Source organism: Trachurus japonicus, chromosome 5 (assembly GCF_045865225.1).
Source record: "Trachurus japonicus isolate A0001 chromosome 5, Traja_1.0".
Taxonomy (NCBI): domain Eukaryota; kingdom Metazoa; phylum Chordata; class Actinopteri; order Carangiformes; family Carangidae; genus Trachurus; species Trachurus japonicus.
The window spans coordinates 19,053,470-19,073,719 of NC_140911.1; the positions used below are offsets into that span (position 1 = coordinate 19,053,470).

At 46.6% G+C, this 20,250-nt stretch overlaps 2 protein-coding genes across 3 annotated transcripts in view; both read left to right on the forward strand.

The window, feature by feature from the left end:
• The window catches only part of golt1a (golgi transport 1A), a 277,908-nt gene that overhangs the window by 155,892 nt on the left and 101,766 nt on the right, over positions 1–20,250 (forward strand). The window lies entirely within an intron of this gene.
• The window catches only part of raly (RALY heterogeneous nuclear ribonucleoprotein), an 80,531-nt gene continuing 70,739 nt past the window's right edge, over positions 10,459–20,250 (forward strand). For both annotated transcript variants that reach the window (XM_085776668.1, XM_085776669.1), the window contains exon 1: positions 10,459–10,494. The gene's annotated coding sequence lies outside the window, so the exon portion shown is untranslated. The remainder of the gene's footprint in view (positions 10,495–20,250) is intronic.

A 20,250-nucleotide genomic window follows, 5' to 3' on the forward strand; every position in this document is an offset into this window, starting at 1 on the left:
GCATCCCTTCCCTGTACCAGATGTTGGTTGCCATGGTTACAATGATAAAATAATAAACACGTGGGTTGTACCAAGAGGTCTACCTATACCTTTGTTGCCATGGTTACTTACAGTCATGTCTTGGGTAGGTTTATGGTAATTTGAGTTAAGTAAGTAGCTTACTTCCTCAACATTAGACAGAATGTGTTGTCATGGTTACAATAATAACAGTCATAGATTATGAGAAACAACTAATCTGCTACTTTGACATGGGGATTGACCACTCTCCCATCTCCTTTAGACAATGGACTTTGTCTGTCTGTATAATACATTTTCACACTACTTACTACAGCCACTGGGTGTCACCTAGCAACATAACCTAATGGCTCATAATAACCTGCTGCACCAACCAATGAGCTTGCTTTTAAGGAGGACAGTTTTAACCACCCAACCTTGAGGTAATAAGGAGCAAAACACCTGGTGGAGAAGCTAGAGGAGATGATGGTCGAGGTTGATGTAAACTCTTTACAGTCTCTGGAAGGTGTTGTGCAGCAGGGTAATGCCTGAAGTGATTCTTCTGACAGATCTGACCCAGAATTTCTGACAACAATCAGTCAATGAGGGAATTCAGACATAATTTCAACAAGAAACAGAGCATTTGCATCAAAGATGCTCTGACAAGCAGGTTTCTGGTTAGTGGTATCTCTCCAAGCTCTCCTCCTGGGACCACAGATGTTTGGGAGTCTTCAGCGTAAAAGTTTCATTTTCCTTACACAAAAACAACAAAGGAACAACTGATTCCTGCTGGGTGAAACATATTATACAACCTGATACCACGTATCTTCTCTAACATTATGTGGTGGTTAAGATGCAGTGTGTTCAAGACAATCCAAGGCAGATGAGGAGGCAAATCAGACTGTCTTTGAATCAGTGCAGATGGCTTTTCTCTGAATAGCTCTTGAGATATTGCATACACAATCTCAAAAAATGTTTTAGTGAGGTCATTGTGAGCTTGACCTCAAAGGTCAAGGTCACAGGTCACACACTTCAAACTTTGAACCTTCAGCCACCAAATTCTAACTAGTTCATATTCGAGTCCAAGAAAATGTTTGTGCCAAATTTGATGAAGTTCTACATATTCTGCCAGAAGAGGCAAATTTGAGATTTGGAAAAAGAAAGAAAGAAAGAAAGAAAAAGAACTCCACTGGTTGGATGGTGTTAAATTAAACCAAAGAATGGCTCTTCCAAGTAAGAATGGACCTTGTGGAACATAGAAGACGACAAAGAGGTGATTTAAGAGGTGATTAAATTAATTACCAGGACTCCACAAGAATAGAAGATATGTCTTCACCAGCTGGCGGTCTCAGTTTAAATGACCCATGGTTTATTCAGTGCAGCATTCAGTGAATTGCAAACGACCAGGGAGGGTCAGACCTCTTACCTCTTAACTCCATTACTTTAAACTCCAATTGATATTCAGTCAAGAGTGTGAGGATAATTTGGATTCATATTGTACCATCAGGCTTTGTTTGTTATGGTGTGATTAACCTAATTAAAGCTCATCAGACTGGCTGAACATCACAGAGTTTGTCCTCCTGGGTTGACTGGATTTGGATGTTCACCAGAGCTCATTAACTACATGTTGGGTGACTATACAAGGCTCCATGTTTACACCATGTTACAGGAAAAAATAAAACGAACAACTCTACGACACTTCCAGGTTGAAAACCACAGATCAGCTGTGTAGGAGTCTTACTTCAGACATAATCCTGTAGTTTCAAGTTTAAGTCTTTATGTTTATTACTTGCGGTGAGATGAAGAATGTAAAAGCATCAACCAGGTTTATTAGTGCTGTTGGATAGTTTTACACTTTAGTTACAGTTTAGCTAATTCATATTAGCTAGTTTCTAACTTTAACTTTAGCAAACATGGTTTCTCAGTCAGTCAGTTAGTTGTTATTGTTGTAGAGATATGTTTTGAAATAAGTACAGAGTTTATTTTTCAAATGGTGCAATGATTGATGTTGTCTGATTTGTTTTGACAAGTTAATCCTGATGCTGACATTAGCATATTGTATAGCATCAATATGTGTGATTAGCACATACAACATAAATAACACAGATAATTGTTATCTCCATGTGTGTATGGGTTTTGAGTCTCATAAAAACTGTCCAATTGTGGTTTGCCCTAATATGATGACAATCAACCCTCTCCACTGGTGGGCGCATATTTGCTCTTGCTCTCAGTAGTAATGGTGACCTCGCCTGTGTTCTCAGCAGTCAACACTACACAGACAAGACAATAAAGGTTAGTTCCTTTGACAATAAAACAGTGGTTCATACAATCTTCACAATCACAGCTTCACCTGTTTGTTGTTGAGCTGCTCTTCAACGTAGTCAAAACCTCTACAGCTGCTCCACATTTGTGCTCAGGCAGGCTCAGGGGGAAATCATCCACTAAACCACTTGTTAGAAAAGTACATCTCTGAGACAATCTTTCTTTTATATACAGTATTTCCTCATGTTTCCTTCACCTTTTATAAATCTTTCTGATCATCCTTTCACCCTCTTATATGTTTCCCTCACTGATGCAAAGAAAACTTCCTTTGGTGATTTATAGAAATCAGCTGGTGTCAGCACCTCCTTCTATGAGGGACAAAATGACACAAGTACGTATATAATAAATATAAACATTTAAAAAAATATCTTATCTGATCTGATCTGATCTGCATTTGTACATGATACATTTATAGATACATTTGTATGCATCTAAATTTATAAACTTAATCATTTTGTATGTATTTCTATATTTCTATTCTCATGTATATATTCATGAAATGCTGCTGTCGGCTGCCCATGTTCACTGCTGCTGTGATTATTTTGATTTGTCTGCACAGCTTTGTCCTGATGATGCGGGCCAAACCATCTTTAAAAATGGGGCCTCTCATCTCAGCGGGACTATGGTGAAACAATAAACAAAAGAACTACAGAGCACAAATACATTTACAAAAAGCAGTGAAATAATTCAGCACATTTCCCTGGGAAAATGAGGGTTAAAATAAATTGCTGCTTTATCCTGTACTGTAACATTTCCTATCCATGACAGGATTAAGTTTGATGGGTATTTACACAAAGAAACGATTATTCACTGAATAAAAGAGGTCTGGATTAGTGGTTTTGGAGCTGTATGCAACCGCATATGTTCAGGAATTCAGTGAGAGAATGAAATTATAGGATGCTTCAAGTATTCAGTCTTTATGAAAATGAAAATGAATAAAAACATCTATAATGACTGTGTGTGCGTGTATCATTTTGGTTTGAGCATGTGAGGAGTGGCTGGGTGATCTGAGGACAGGAGGATCATGACACCACAACACTGAAACACACCTCAGAAAAAGACCATGTGGATGTTAGAACTGAGCTCTGCTGTTTGGAGGTCATGGGTCAAATCCCTGGTGAAAGTCCAGATGAAACATTCAACTCACTCAACAAACAGAGCTCAGACCAAATGACTGAGTCCGTTGGAGGACATGTGTTCATTAGAAGGCTGAGAAGAGCTCAGAGAGAAACTCCCAGTGCAGCATGGTGTGTGTACGTGTGCATATCTGTGTGTGCGTTGGTCTGACTTACTCATACATTTTTATACACAAGCAAGGTCTCTCCCATTTGTTCTGGCCAAGGTCTGTGTCATAAATACTGAGCACTGACATTTGAAGATTTTAAAACAGCTACTCTCTCTCTCTCTCTCTGTGTTTATGTATGTATGCAAGTATGTGTGTGTGTGACGAGCCCTCACCTTTTGAATTTAATTTTAGAGACTTCCAAGGTCCATGAACATTATCTCAGCTCCAGTGGAATATATCAGAATTTTTCATATTGGCCGTACTGAACTGCTTGAGCATAAGGCAACTCATATGTAGTTCTGTGTATAGTAAGTGTAATACTGTGTAGATCATGAGAGGACTTACAGTACATTTGGCCTCAAGGAAGTTCTCGTATGTCCTGGGGAGAGTTGCCAACCTGGACTAAAGATCTGAAGATGGAAAGAGAACTGTCCACTGCTTACCAATACATCCTTTATGGGAGGCAGAGTTGAAAGACTCAGGAGACTTTTCATCAATAGCCTTGGCAGGGATTACTAAGTCATGAAGCTCCTCGGCCATAAGGCACCGACTGTGGATGAGATGCTGAAGGTTCTGGACTTTGTTTTAGCTAACACTTCTCTTCAGTGTCATGTGAGTGTCAAGGAATGTGGATAGAAAGAAAAGGGACTGGCACATGTGCTGCAATTATCAGGGCATCACACTGATCACATTTTTTCACTAAAAAATGATTGTGGTTGGAGGTTGAGATTTCCAGAACTACTAGCATCAGCACAAAGTTGATAGGTTTGGGGTGTTTTGTAGGACAAGTTATAGTCCCTGGGCAGGTAACTATCTGCAGTAACGATTATTTAAAACACTTTCACTCTCTATTTCTAAATTAGATTGTGTAAAGTGTTTTAGGATGAACAAATGTTGCATTGTTTCCAACTGTAGCCACGTACCTACCTTTTTGTTTCCAGTGTTAGCTTGTCGTTTTATTGAATATATAAAATGTCAAAAGACAATGGAAGATTAGTCGTTATATGGATGGTTGACAGAGGTTCTGCAGCAAAAGACTGAAATAGCAGTAGAAACGAATGTGAATTAGTTTATTTTAATCTGTGTGGACTGAACTCTATGTGAACTCAGAAACACAATCCAGGTTAATGTGAAGCCGGTGATGGAGCCCGTCCTTATTGCCGTGCCTTCTCTCTTACTTTATCGCCGTAGTTCATTTATTCTGCTCTAAGGTTCATGTGATGAAATGATTTTAATTCCCAATGTGAGAGAATGTAGTAGCTGCTCTGAGGTTTTCTACATCATCCACAGTTTTTTTTTTAAGCAGAGAGAAGAAACAAGGACCCAGAGACAGGTTTAAAGTACAGACACAAGGTTATACAGTGACACACAGACTGTGTGTGTGAGAGAGAGTGAGAGCGTGTGGGTGTGTTTACATGTTTTCTAATGCCATGAAGCATCACCACTATTCTAACACATAGTGTCATACATCATGAAGTTTGTCAGACAGATTAACTCTGAGATTGTGTGAACGTCAGATGATTGGTCACAACTTCTCACAGGAAACAGATGGCTTTCAGATTAAAAAACATGATCAGTGCGACAGTAAAGGAATTTAGAGGAAGTCATGGTGAGCTCTGAGGAGTAAAGCTGCTGAATCTGATGAGCATTTCACTGTTTATTATTTTACTGATGGGATTTTTGCATCAATGTACCAAGAAGACATTAAATTAAAGCTCGGGTAGGCAAGATTTGTTTTAAAAACAAAATATTTACTCTTTTTCTTAAGAAAATTGTGTTTTCCCATTCAGCTACCAGTAAGGAAAGGTCTGTGTGTTTGGGGTGATCACAGTGTTTCTCTATATCTCTGTATGCAGCAGCCTACAAAGCCTATGCTCCCAGTATCTTTGAATAATCAAATAGCCTACATTTTGGTCTGGGGGTTCCTGATTGGTTGAGGGGTTGGCCCTACTCTGTCTGGAGTTTCCTACTCTGGGCCGGCCCTTCAACCACAGGAACCCCCAGACCAGAATAGATTTGATTGGTCAAAGATACCGGGAGCTGTAGGCTCCAAGCTTTAAGATAAAGGTAGAGTACAACCTGTTCCAGATTAAAACGCAGCAGCCTCGTACAATCTAGCTGCAGAGCGGAAACCCTGTTTTTGTACCTGGCTGTAAACATGTTTATTTCTGCTGTAAAGTTGGACATTTTAACATTAGAGTCTACGGGGGCTGACTCACCACTGGGGACACACTCTACTGGTCAGTAGAGGAACTGCAGTTAAATGGTATTTCAGTGTTGATCTCATGTTTCAAACTCATGTTAATCAGATGATGATAATTCATCATCCAGTCAATTTGAAGCTGCTGCACAATGCAAGTGTGATGTGTACGATTGTGCTACTTGGCCCACATCCATAGGGGGCAGTATTTGACCTTTTCACCTCTGTCCAGGAAATCATGCAGTTGTTTTCACTATGATCGATATAATTTCTATGTGTAGCTATTGTTGATACTGTTAAAATTATAGTACTGAATGAAAAGTACCAGGTAGATTTTCCCGTGCAAGGTCTTTGGCATGGTTTTTAGTGCAGTGTACAAAAAATAACAGTTAAAGGCAAATATACAAATACACAAGGATAAACATGCACATATAAAAACAACAATAAAAAAGAAACAACAAAGAGATGACAAAAAAGACTGTGCCGGGCAGGCTGTGCAAAAGTTAGGATAACATACAATATCTCTCATGTGCAGTGATAATACTCCAAGGTGTCACTGTTGGTGGTGATCAGCCAGAGGTAGAAGAAAGACAGGTGCAGATCCATCACTGAGGATGACTGGACATGAATTCAGGTCCCAAAACACACACCTGTCACAACATAGGATAATATGTTTAGATATTGATTCAAACAACTCATGTCATTTCTGTGTGTATAATAAATAGTAAGGACATATCAATATGCTAAAATGAGTAAAATATGAATGAATATGCTGGGATATAGTGACCACAGTCTCAATATTATGAAATGCATGAACAGCATCTGACCAAATTATATGAAACCACTGAGACAGAGCCACACAACAACTGTATTATTTCACTTCCCACTGTGAATCATACAGTATAATCAGCATAACTGAGTTGTTCCTGCTCCCACTGCTCTGACCTATTTGTGTTTCCCACCGGTTTATTACCTCATGTTACGGTTTTCCCTCAGCTGAGAATATCATGCTCCTCCCACACCTGTTCCCCCTCCCAAAGGGACCAGACTGAGTATTAATGTGGATTTAAGCCACAAAGTCAAAAACCATCCGTGCATTCGCGCTTACACAACACTTCCTAGGCTCATTAAGCACCGGAGTTGCCAGCGCAGTCGTATTTTCAGGAACAGAGAGTTGTTAGGAAGCTTTTAGGGGAGGAAAGTAAGACGGAAGATTTCCTGCCTGATCTTCAGTTTGTGTCAAATGTGCTAATTGGGGCTAACTAAGGAGAGATGATAATTACATATCCACCCTCAGTACATGTGTTTTGACTGAAAATCTGATGTGTAGTTTCACCTGAAGGGTGAGATAATATGGACAGAGTGTAGTACAGAAAATAGAGAAACATCATACACAGAGATACTAGTTCAAATTGTCTCCTGAAAAAACACACACACGACATAGCCATATAGTTGAGTGTATGCATTTTATGACTAGAGCATGAGTGTTTGTTTGCAAACCAGGGCTGGGCAAAAAGATGGCCTAAAATAAAGTAAAAATTGCAAATACTCAAAACAGGTTTTGCTTTTATTTTATCAATCCAATTTAACAAACTGAATTTCCGCTCTGGGGTTATAAGGTTGTGCAAAAAATGTGCACTATAGTTTCAGTGGTGGAAGGTTTGTTGAGCTTTCCATTGTGTCCCTTTCCTGTCATACATGATGCGATGGGAAAATGATTCTGTTACTCCTGGCTGCTCTTCAGCGAGTGTTTACAGGCCTCTTGTACATGTCGTAGTGATACATATTTCTCCAACTCGGCTGATGCCTCCCCAGCCAGCATGTCCATGTGGGCTAAATGTTGGGCAGCAGATAAGGGTCCCAAGTGGGTTTGTCTGCAGTTTCTGTGGTGGCCTCACCTGTGTTTGCCCATATGGGTTTCAGGTGGGGCCCAACTTGGTGGGTTTCACAGGACCAATGTAGGTCCAATATCTTTGCCCACATACTGTAGGTACGAAGAGGGATCAGACAGACTGGGCCTTGAATGGGCAATTTATCTGACACCCATTTAGGCATGTGACTTTAATAGGGATCTGACTGAGTGGGACCCAGATGGGCTACATTATGGGTTTGTTTGCAGTTTCCATCATGGAACCTGTGTTTGCCCATATGGGTTTCAACTGGGTTCTGACTGGGTTTCAGGTCGCCCAACTTGCTGAGTTACAGAGCACTCATGTAGGCCCCATTTGTTTGCCCATATGGGCACAAAAAGGGATCAGACTGGATTTTACTGTAAATAGGGCCCAACAGGCTCTCCATGTGGGGCCCATGTTTCTGAAGACTTTTGGGGCCCTTGAAATTTGCCCTGTTTATGCCCATGCCCACTTAGCCCACTTACATCCCACTTGGGGCTCATACAACCAGCCAACATGGGCTTCACATGTGGGGCTTATACACCTGAAACCACATGGAACGTGCAACATTTGTCCAGTTCAAGCCCATGCCCACTCAGTACCCACATAGCTTGTACGTATTTAACCCTTGTGGGCCCCACATGGACATTCTGGCTGGGTTTGTTTGAGATGTTGAAATATTGATCCTGTTGCTGCCTCAAGTATCAACAGTTTTTTAAGTGTGTGTCTCTGCATTAGATGAACAAGGGGCAACAGTGAATTTCAGGAGCCCAATGGAAGTTTTGAAGGAGAATATGGTCTAGACTTTTATTTATATATATTTTTTAATTGTCCTGAAAAACACAAATGTCTACTAATTGATTCAATAGATTGATCACTGGGCTCTGTTCAAACTGAATTTATTCACCCCGTCATGAACCGGCTGAAGGTTCAGACAAAAAATAAGAGGTAACAAACTCAAAACTAATAGCCTACATCTGGGATCTTAATATGATGTTATGACTGGATTCAGATTCAGATTATAATCTGATTAAGATGGTAAATTAAAAAAAACAGTACAGACATGTGGCTATGGAAGCCTAACAGAGAACTTTTTTTATGCTCAAGAGAACCATGTCAGTGTCCACCTATAAACTGTACCAATGCTGTACACATTTAATATCAATAAAACTCCTCTTTCCATCAGAGAAACAGGAGTTTGATGTATTTAGACCCGCCCCCAATGATAAGACCCTCCACAGGTGTGACTCCATGTGAGTGCTTGCAGTGGAGGGGCCGAGAAGCTCAGTCAGAATCATGTGACCATGACGTATGGATATTTAACTGGTGAATGGAGGGACGCGGAGATACAGGTGAGTAGGCCTACCACTGCTGGCTCCTGCTGTTTACTTATGGTTGTTTAGGCTACTGTTGTTTACCGTGGTTTACTGCTGCTTAGTGTTGCCTAGTGGATACTACACTGTTGTTTAGCCTTCTGTTGGGTTAACTGCTAGTTAAAGGGATAGTAGCATTTTTTTAAAAGTGGGGTTGTATGATCTACAAATAGCCCCTAAGTATTTTAATTGCAGTAGCAGACTCTCTGCACTCCTCCCGTTAGCAACGCCAGCCCATAATAGCCCTGCCCAGAGATTTACAACATACATTGTTGTGAATAGACCCAAAGAAACGGCCTATTTTCGCGGCCTAAAAGAGGTTTTACGTGAAAAAAATTACACAGTTCCATTGTTCGCTATAATATAACTTTTTCCAGCTCTTCAAAGTGCAGGAAAAACACAGTTTTTATTTGGACCTAACCAACTCACGTATCCCTCCGCCCAGGGTTAGCGTCCGCCGATCAGCAGTTGGTTAGCTCCAAATAAAAACTGTGTTTTTCCTGCACTTTGAGCGGCTGGAAAAAATTATATTATAGCGAACAATGGAACTGTGTATTTTTTTTTTCAGGTAAAACCTCTTTTAGGCCACGAAAATAGGCCGTTTCTTTGGGTCCATTCACAACAATGTAAGTTGTAAATCTCTGGGCAGGGCTATTATGGGCTGGCGTTGCTACCTTGAGGAGTGCAGAGAGTCTTCTACTGCAATTAAAGTACTTAGGGGCTATTTGTAGATCATACAACCCCACTTTAAAAAAAAATGCTACTATCCCTTTAATGTGGATTACTGTTGTGTAGTTAACTGCCATTTCTTTTCTTTTTCTTTTTCTTTCTTTCTTTTTTTTTTTTTTACTGCTAGCTATTATTATTTAGCCTACTATTTTATTTATTTACTGTTTGCTGAGGTTTAACGACTGTTAATGCTGGTTAATTTCTGCATTAAAGAACAGACACAACAGCAGGTAGCCTATCTGCTCGGAGTGAAACATGCTTGTGTGTCACGTGATGCAGCAGCTGAGACCTGATGAAAACCAGTCTCATCCCAGCTACAGGAACCAGGTCTATGCTCTATGACATTAGCCTTGTGGAGTAGATGTCTTTGTCTCTATGTAGACCGGTCGGTGGTCGTCGTGGCTCAGCCTGCAGCTCCAATTCCACCGGTCCTCCAGTCCTCCCCACCTCCACCGGTCCCCCCCACCAGTCCACCAGTCCTCCAGTCCTCCCCACCTCCTCCAGTCCTCCCCACCAGTCCACCAGTCCTCCCCACCTCCTCCCGTCCTCCCCACCTCATCGCTCAGTGGTTCGCTCCTGTCGCGCTCAGCGGCTGTTCAGCACCGCCCCACTGTCCAGCACCAGTCGGAGCTCCAGTCCGGCAACCGAGCGCACACTGAAGCCCTCCTCGGCGACTGTGAGTGTGTTACCCCGCTGTTGGTAGGTCACATCTCTTTCTTTCTTTCTTTCTTTCTTTTTTGCGCCTTTGGTTTCTCCGCCTTTTGATTCTTCTTTGCTGTGAATTTCAGCGGCAGCTTTTTTTTTTTTTTTTTTGTCTGAGCCTCATCCGGAGCTTTTACTCGTTGCTGCTGCTGTTGCCTGTGTCAGTGGAAATCTTCAGACCTTCTTCTATCCTATTCATTTAATCTCCAGTTTCTCCAATTTATTTTTAATTTTCTTCTTCCTTTTCTTTTCTCTTTTCTTCTCTCCTATCTATCTCTGGATGTATTGTTTATCTTTTATTTTATTTTTCTACGAAAAACCAACGGGATTTAAATTCTCTGGAACTTAAATGCCAGAACTGGGTAGGAAGATGCTGCTGCTGCTGATGGTGGTGGTGGTGGTAGTGACGGTGATGAACAGCTGATCCTCATGACGGAGCTCGTGTATCCGTCAGGGCTGTGTGTGTTTTTTTTTTCCTGAATGGTAATCTCGGTTGTGAACCCCCCCCCCCCCGCACACACACACACACACACACACACACACACACACACATACACACACACACACACACACACACATACACAGAGAAGCAGCTGACAGGTCCGGTTTGTAACTGCCTGTGTCCTGCTCTGTAATATCTGCAGACTTCTTCTTGCTGCTTCTGAGTCTCAGTGCATGCTGGGACTGGGAGTATTTTCATGACACACTGTGTTGTTGTGGCTTCAGTTACTCTCTGACTGGTTTTTTTTTTGGGGCCTTCCTTCTTTGGACGTAGCTGAGCCTCGAGAGTTGGTTCATTGACTGAAGATCTAAGAGGAACACCAGGGAGATCAAGTGGAGAAGTGATAAAGGTTGTTGTATATTTGTGTGTTTCCTGCAATGCTGGTTCATAGTGTAGACATCAACTCCTAGTACATGTGTATACTGTTGCTACACAAGTGACTTTGCTGGCATCAAGAAGGCTACTCATGGTGCTAATGAACAATAATGTTGTGGCACATTTAACCTTCATGTCAAAACTGCAAACCCTGTGATTTGGATATTGCATTAGGCAGCATTTTGATTTTAATATAGGCTATAGGCTATCAAGTGTGCGGCTGTACGGTAACTGGCTTTTGAAGACAGTGATTGACTTGGGGAAATGTGTTGCTACGTTAGGTAAAATGATGAAAAGTTGGATGAGATCAACGGAACATTAGAAAACAAACAAAATGACAGAATGTTAAATAAAGGTTGATGTGAGTGGTCCTGTCAAAGTGAAACAGGTGTCAGCAGTAGAGCCCAGTAGCCAGAATCAGCCTGAACACAGATAAATAATAATATTTTAACTTTCTGAGCTCTAGTGGGCCAAGTAGTAGCTATACCCATCCCAAGTTCTGAACACTGTTTTTTAATCAGTATGGCTAAACACGTATTGGGTCTCTGTCACAAGGAGAAACACCACGGTTGTTTGTAGAAAACAGCAGCAACATCAAATAGGTTGTAAAGAAGAGTGTTGATTGGCTTCTGAGTGCAGGTGACCTTTGACTCCTCTAAATTTTACCTGCATGGTTGATATTGTTCTGGCCTGAACCTCAGCAGCTCTCTGAAATTAACAATGTCTTACTGTACATAGACATGAAAAAGTACAGGGATTTATTATAGTATTATGATCATGTTGTTGAAATGGCTGAGAGATTACAATAACAAATGTAAATGTCATAATGCCTAATGCAGATCTGGGACCAGTAGCGGCCCTTGGTTTGTCTGTTGCATAAGCAAACTGCCAGAGGTGGGAGAAAGTCCCTATGTTGCAAGTCCAAGTAGAGTCTCAAGTCTTTGCTCTCAAGTCCCAAGTCAAGTCCAAGTCCTAAGATTTTTGTTTCGAGTCCCAACCAAGTCCTAAGATTTTTTTTCGAGTCCCAACCAAGTCCTAAGATTTTTTTTCGAGTCCCAACCAAGTCCTAAGATTTTTGTTTCGAGTCCCAACCAAGTCCAAAGATTTTTGTTTCGAGTCCCAAACAAATCGATTATAATTAATGATACATAAAGATCATGACCACGCTTCAATTGTTAAGTTGTTATTATGCTATTTAAAATTGACGTAGGCCTACATTAACACGCCAGAAATCTTGCGTGATCGAATGTGATCTGACGTAGCTTCTCTGTTGATGCTAGCCATCAAAGATACTCTATTAAAGGGACAACGAGGAGTTTTGGAAAAGCAAAGCGTTTTCACACTACATTTATGAGCCTCCGCGCGCACCTTTTGACCGGCGCAAGACGGATTCATGTTTTCATTCATCAAGAATTAAAGTCAGAGGTTCAAAGAGGTTCACATACCGTCGTAGTTCCGACCATAAACGGCGATTCAGCTGCGTTATTCTCATGACAGGAAGTGACACCAAGTGACACAAAAAAAACGCTGGTCGGCTCGACCAGCATCTCCGCCACCACTAATAATAACAAAATAACGATAGAGACAGAACGATATATTTATCGAAATGGGCCCATTAACAAGTGTGGGTAGCGGAGATTCATCCACATTAACGTGAGACTTTTTTATAACCAAATAGAAACTCCTCGTTGTCCCTTTAAACCGTCTTTGGTAGCCATGGAGCCGTTAGCCACACTGGTTTGTTATGCTACGTGTGCTGCAGTCAGCTGCTTATTTATTGGTTACATTCAATTTCACATCACGTTCCGCGGAGCTGGTGACTCAGGATTGTCGAGTTCCCCCACACACAAGCCGACTTTTGATCCAAACGGTCACGATTATCGGAGCCGACAATCGTAAATATTGAACATGTTTAATATTTACGATTGTTGGCGCCAACCGTTTTACGAGCCGATTGTCGGGAGAATTTAAATCTTAAAACACCACAATCCAGAACCAGAATCTCATAAAATAATCTTAAAAGCCTAAGATAATTGGGCGATTTTTGTCTTTGGTCAGAAGGGGGAAAATCGGGGCAAAATCAGCCAGATTATCTTTATGTGTGTGGTAGGCTTTGGTATGTTGACATTAATCATACAGCCAAGACTGATAACGAAGGTTACGATATTGTAACCCTAGTTATATTAACACAGGCGGAGCCCTCTACTGGACTCTATGGGTATATCTCTCCTCCAATCGCGTACGCGCGATGGCCCACTGAAATTTGCATGTACGTAGCCGGCCAGTATGGCGTGCCTACCTTTCCCGCCCTTAGCGGGCTATATAAGCAGATGCACCGCCAGCTGCCCTCATTCCACCAAACTTCAGCGTAAGGCGAAAGAGCGGCAGGGCCCTAAGTAGAGGGCTCCGCCTGTGTTAATATAACTAGGGTTACAATATCGTAACCTTCGTTATATCTCACACAGGCTTCGCCCTCTACTGGACTCTATGGGTACAGTAGGCGAAGCCCCGATTTATGTACTCCCTGCCGCGGGAGAGGCTCCGCCCACTGACCACACCAGCTACCGGTTAGGTACCAAGACCCAGTCACCACTTTATTAATTTTAACCACCGTATGGAGTGATAACGGGTCCAACTTCATCCCAGTTAGCAGCACCTGACTAGGCTGGGTGAAGTTGTGGTCTAACCTCGCAGGGGTCTCAACCCTAGACCTCCTGCGCACCTCATTGACAGTGTCCTAGCAGAGCACAGTCCAATGCAGGTGCATGACACCCTGTGGGGATCAAGTATTTAAAACACTTGACACATCCTTCCTCTCACATGTCCTGTGACCCTACAGTGAGCACAGACCTGGAGAAGGAGCCTGATACATCCAAGAGATAGAACCTTATGAACGGGCAGGGTGAAGACCACGATGCCGCCGTACATATGTCCTCAACACTTGCACCACTGAACAGGGCCGTAGACGTCGCCACACTTCTTGTGGAGTGTGCCCGGACCACAGTGGGCGGTTCTCGACCCGCTTGACTGTAGGCTGAGAGGATGCATTCACACAGCCACCTCGCCAAGCGTTTCTTGGACAGGGCTCTGCCAGCCGTCCCGTCACCATAACACACAAACAACTGGTCGGTGTTCCTGACAGTGGCTGTTCGGTCGACATAGTATGTCAACGCGCGCACAGGGCATAGGAGATGCAGTTTCGCCTCCCTCGAATCCTCATGAGGGGGAGGGTGAAAAGCCCCAACTGGATGATTCTGGACCGAAATGAGCTCCTTATGTTCTTAGGAAGAAAGGAGGGGTTCGGTTTAAGGATGGCACCACTGCGGTCCCCGCGAAGGAGTAAACAACTCGGGTGGACTGACAGGGCACACAATTCGCTCACTCTCTTGGCTGACGTCAAAGCAAGAAGCAACGCTGTCTTGAACGACAACACCTTTAAGGAGGAGCGTTCCAAAGGCTCATAGGGGTCCCTTGTGAGGGCCTCGAGTACCAGTGGCAATTCCCACTGTGGTACAGAAGTGCGTACCACTGGTCGTAGCCTTCTGACCCCCTGCAGGAACCGTTTTACCAGAGGGTGGGCGAAGACTGGACCTCCGCCCAACCCTTCATGGCATGATGAGATGGCTGCAGCGTAAACCTTAACAGTCGCGTGAGACAGCCCTCTATCAACCAAAAGCTGTAGAAAGGAAAGAGTGTCTCCCACTGAGCATGTCAGTGGGTCCACTTCCCTCTCTTCGCACCAATGCTGGAAACCTAACCACTTAGCCCTGTAACAGGCAATGGTGGATCCAGCCCTAGCCGCTTGGATGGTTTTCACCACCTGCGCAGTCAGCCCAGTCCGCATTAACCTGTCCCTTTCAGGGCCCAGGCTTGAAGCGACTGGCCCAGGATCGGCAGCGCCTGTATTGCGCCTGCCTCCTGTGACAGCGCCCCCCGGATTTGGGGAATGGGCCATGGTGGGGCCGCCATCATTGTGGTCAGCTCTGCGTACCACGGAGCCGACCGCCGGTCGGGAGCCACCAGAATGACCCTCAGCCGCTCCACTCTCACTCTCTCCAGTAGCTGGGGATGAGACGGAGGGGGGGGAAGGCATAAAGTAGCCCTCTTGGCCATGGAGCGTGTGCAAACGCGTCCACTCCCAAGGGTGGATGGTCTTGCGGGCTCAGGGAGAACCAATGGGGGCAGTGGGTGTTCGACCTGTTGGCAAACAGGTCCACCGTTGCCCTCCCGAATCGTGTCCAGATCTGCTGTACCACTTCTGGTTGCAGTCTCCACTCGTCTTCCAGGGGGCCGCCCCTTGACATGAGGTCGGCCCCCCTGTTCTCGATTCCTGGAACGTGGAGGGCTCTCAGAGATTGTAGGTGCTCTGAAGCCCATGACCACAGGTTCTCCGCCATCGCTAACAGGGCAGCGGAATGTACACCGCCCTGTCTGTTGATGTAAGCGACTGTGGTGCGATTGTCGGTCCTCACCAACACGTGTCTCCCCCTTAACAGGTGACTGAAGTGTTGGAGAACCAGGAACACTGCCTGTAACTCGAGGAGGTTGATGTGGCGGTCCTCCCCCGGAGGCCACACACCACCTATCGCCCTCCCCAGGCAGGTGCCTCCCCACCCCATCAGGGAGGCGTCCGTGAACACCGACGTGTACGAGGTCACTCGTCCTAGTGGTGTCCCGGTCAACAAATGTCGTGGGGACCCCCAGTACTGCAGGTTGCCCCGCACTGTTGGGGGGACCGTCAGCAGCCGAAACTTCTGCCTCTTGAGGTCTAAGCGTAGGCTGGCGAACCATCTCTGCAGGCGACGCATGTGCAGCAGTCCTAGTGGAACCACCGGGTGAGCTGCTGCCATGTGCCCCAGTGCTTGCATGACGGTCAAGGCTGTGACACGTGGACCCTGTTGCAGCTTGAGAACCTCCTGCTGTAGGGCTGTCCGTCTGGACTCCGACAGAGTGGCTCTCAGGCTGACAGAGTCGAGCACAACCCCCAAGTATTCGGCCCGCTGGTTTGGTTGGGGGTTGCTCTTCTTCCAGTTGATGGCAAAACCCAACTTGGTCAGGTGAAGTATCAACTGAACTGTGTGAAAAATGGCCCATTGTTTGGACCTGGCCATCACGATGAGGTCGTCCAGATAAAAGAAGACCCTCATCCCCTGGCTGCGCAGCGGTTGTAGCGCTGCGTCCACACATTTGCTGAACGTACGAGGGGCCAGGGAATAGCCAAATGGCAGCCTGTTGTATTCGTAGGCTGTTCCCTGGAATGCAAAACGCAGGAACTTCCTGTGTTTTGGTGCCACCTCGACGTGAAAATAAGCGTCCTTCAAGTCGATGGTTGAGAACCAATCGCCTGGTTGGACGAGTTCCAGCAGCCTCCTTGTGGTTAGCATGCGGAACGTTTTGCGACCGATACGTGTGTTCAGGGCACGGAGGTCCAGGATGGGTCTGTAGCCCCCTGTCTTTTTGGGAACCAAAAAGTATGGGGAGTAAAAACCTCGTTCCTTGTCGTGAAGAGGGACAATTGACACGGCCTGTTTTGATAGCAGGTCCTGAATTTCCCCTTCGAGGAACTCTATCTCTTGTTGAGAGGATAGATTCATCTCTTGTATTCCCCTGAACGCTGGGGGGAGCCCGCAGAACTGGAGAGAATATCCTAGTCTGAGGGTCCTGTCCAGCCAGTCTGTCAGTACGCAGCTGCTCTGCCATGCTTTGTAAAAACATGTGAGAGGACGCGCAGACAGCTGTGGAGCAGCTTCTAGAAAGCTGTGGTACACAATTTCGGCCCTCTCCGCCGCCAAACCCGCCATAAACGGGAGTTTGGCCCATGGGGGGCCCTCTGTGAAAGGGCTGAGTCGTCCCTGAACGCACCAGGCCCGTTGTCCGAGCTCGCGGGGCCGTCCGTGAACGCATCTCTGTTGTCCGAGCCGGCGTGGTGTCACCTGAACGCACCACCGCCGCCCGGCACCTCGCCGTCATGACGTCCCTGCTGCTGTTAGATCCGCCCGTGGAAATAACAGCCACAGGACCAGAGCGGTCAGACACGTTGGCCGCTCCACTGCTGTTTACCGGGGAGACAGTTCGTGTTAGCCCGGCCGCTTCACTGGAGCGGCGTGGGTTAAACGAGCGTGAGGCAGCCGTCTCATTGTCCGGAAACACAGCCCTGCCGTGCTGCTGTGAACGATGCTTGTCACCGCTGTAGCCGTTAGCTCGGCGGTGACAACCATCGCTCGTCAGCCGGTCAACACGCTGAGCCGGACCTACCGTGGAAGTGACACGGTGTCGGCTAGCAGCGCGCGGGGCTAACTGTGTGGTCGCTACAACCAGTGGGGAGCGATGTTTTCTTGTGCAGCCTCGCCGGTTGTAGCGCTCATATAGAGGGACAACGGTAGCTTTTACCCGGTTGACAACGGTGCTCCGCTCTACCGCGTCTCCCACAACGGGGACGGTAGAGGGTGTGTTGTGTGAGTGTGCTTGTGAAACCGTGACCGGGGGGCCTTGCTTGCCGGGCCCGCTGCGGGGATGTGACGGTGTAACACAAGCCACCGGCAGCCTGACCGACGGTGTAGCGGTGACTACACCGGCCGGGGCTGCGCGGCAAGCGGGGAGCATGGTGGAGGTGGGAGGGGGAAATTTTGCTCTGTTAGTGGAGTAACATGTTTTAATAAAAACATTTTTCACATCCACAGAACAGTGAACACAAGCAGAACATACAGAACCATATGAACAATGAGGGAGGGCGGCGAGGCAGCCTGCCGGTGCCGTCCCTCCCGTTAACTGTCACTTTGGTCGCTGTGTGCCCCAGGACAGCTTCGGCCTGGGTGTGCTGCGAGCCGCCGCGGGACGGGACGCGCTGGGGTCCCGTGCGGGTCGTTGCTGCGGCGGGCCCGCTGGGGCTGGCTGTGGGTCAGCTGGGGGATCCGCCGCGGAGAAGCCTCTTCGCTGGCGGCGATCTCTCCGCCTCGCCGTGGCGTTGCGGCGGGGCAGCTTGACCTCTCCCTTCTGCTTGGCGGCGACAGCGAGCGGTAGATGACGGCTCAGCTGCGCCTTTTCCTCCTCCAGCCTCTTTAGCCGCTGCGTCACCGTAGTGAGGGAGCCAAAGAGACCATCAGTAGAGACCGGTGCAACCAGAAGATCCTCTCGGTCCCTTCTGGGGAGGGCGGTGAGACCTAGCCAGACGTGGCGAGAGCCGACGACCGACAGTGACATCACTCGTCCGGCAGCAGTAGCAACTCCCTGTATGAGGTTGTTCATCTGACCGATGGTCCGGTCGAGAAATTCCACAGTGTCAGGGGAGGGGGGGGCGTCGCGCGGGAGTGAAGCCGCCGCTGCTACGCCCAGCACACCGAGGTTGTTAGCTGCTGCTGCTAGTTGCGCGCCCAGCTGGAATATCTTGTCAAAATATTCCAGCGTGTCCTTATCCTGCTGCAGCGGTGGTAGTGGCTTTCTGTGCCCTGACCAGCCGGCTGAGTGTGGGATAATGAGCGCTGCCAGAGCTTCTTCGAGCGGGGGCACACCGGGGAACACAGTCTCCGTCTCGCCCTGCACACGCAGGAAAGGCGCCATCCCCGTGACTGTCGCCTTGGTCCTCAGCGGCTCCTGCCAAGACGCCTTCACGCATAGCCAGATGTCGGGAAGCGCTGGGGAGACGAACACGGGCTGGGGTGGTTGAGCCGGGCCGTAGAACCCCTGGCGGAGACGGCTCACCGGCTTCGGGGGCAGCGGGGGGGGCAGGGGAAGCCCGACACACTCCGCTGCAGTCGTCATGACTCTCGGGAAGTCGAGCTTGATAGAAGCGGCGCCAAACACCGTCGAGCCGGCGGAGAGGGAGAGTTCATCCTCCTCGTCTCGTAGCGGCGGCGCATCTGCAGCAGAGGCTGAGGCGGGTCTGGGCGGCGATGCTTCATCAGGCGGCGTGGAGGTGGTGTACGCTGGAGCGGCATCCTCCTCCTCCATGGCGTCGTCCTCCGACTCCCGCTCTTCCTCCTCACTGCCATCAGGAGACAGGGTGAGAAGAGCTTCACCGCCGGTGAAGTAGTCCGCTCGCTGCTGGCGGCGAACCCGGGGGATGTCTCGGCAGCACGGGCAGGCCGGGCGCTGCTCCAGCCCGGCGGTGGCGTGCTTCCTCCCGAGGCACTCGAAGCAGAGAAGATGTGGGTCTGCCGGCGCGATGATGCCGTTAGGGCAGGCCGGGCAGTTGCGTTGTTCCTGAAGCGGCGACTCCATCCTTGGAGCTAGTGTGACAGTGGGCACTCGCCGACGCTGAAGTAAAAAGGAATGAGGGCAGCTGGCGGTGCATCTGCTTATATAGCCCGCTAAGGGCGGGAAAGGTAGGCACGCCATACTGGCCGGCTACGTACATGCAAATTTCAGTGGGCCATCGCGCGTACGCGATTGGAGGAGAGATATACCCATAGAGTCCAGTAGAGGGCGAAGCCTGTGTGAGATATAACAGGAGTGGGTTCCATATAGAACGTCTCTGACTGGCTGCTGCAGTATAACATTGATGTGATTATTTTAATATTTGTGCTTGCTTCATGTGACTTGACTTGAATTCAAGTCAAGAGGGTTAAGTCCAGGTAGAGTCTCAAGTCTTTGGCATCAAGTCCCAAGCGAGTCCAAGTCTTTCTTTGATTTGATCAAGCAAGTCTTAAGTCATCAAAATCGGGACTCGAGTCCAAGTCAAGTCTCAAGTCCCGAGTCCAAGTCCACACCTCTGCAAACTGCATTGTGTAAATTAGAGAATATAAATTCTGTTGCTGGTTGAACGTAATGCAAGTCAAATCAACCACAGTAATTAACCATGATATTCAGCCATGGCTATAATGATAATTAACATTTAAACTCTAATACTAACTGTGTGGTGTTTCTAGCATGATAGTGTG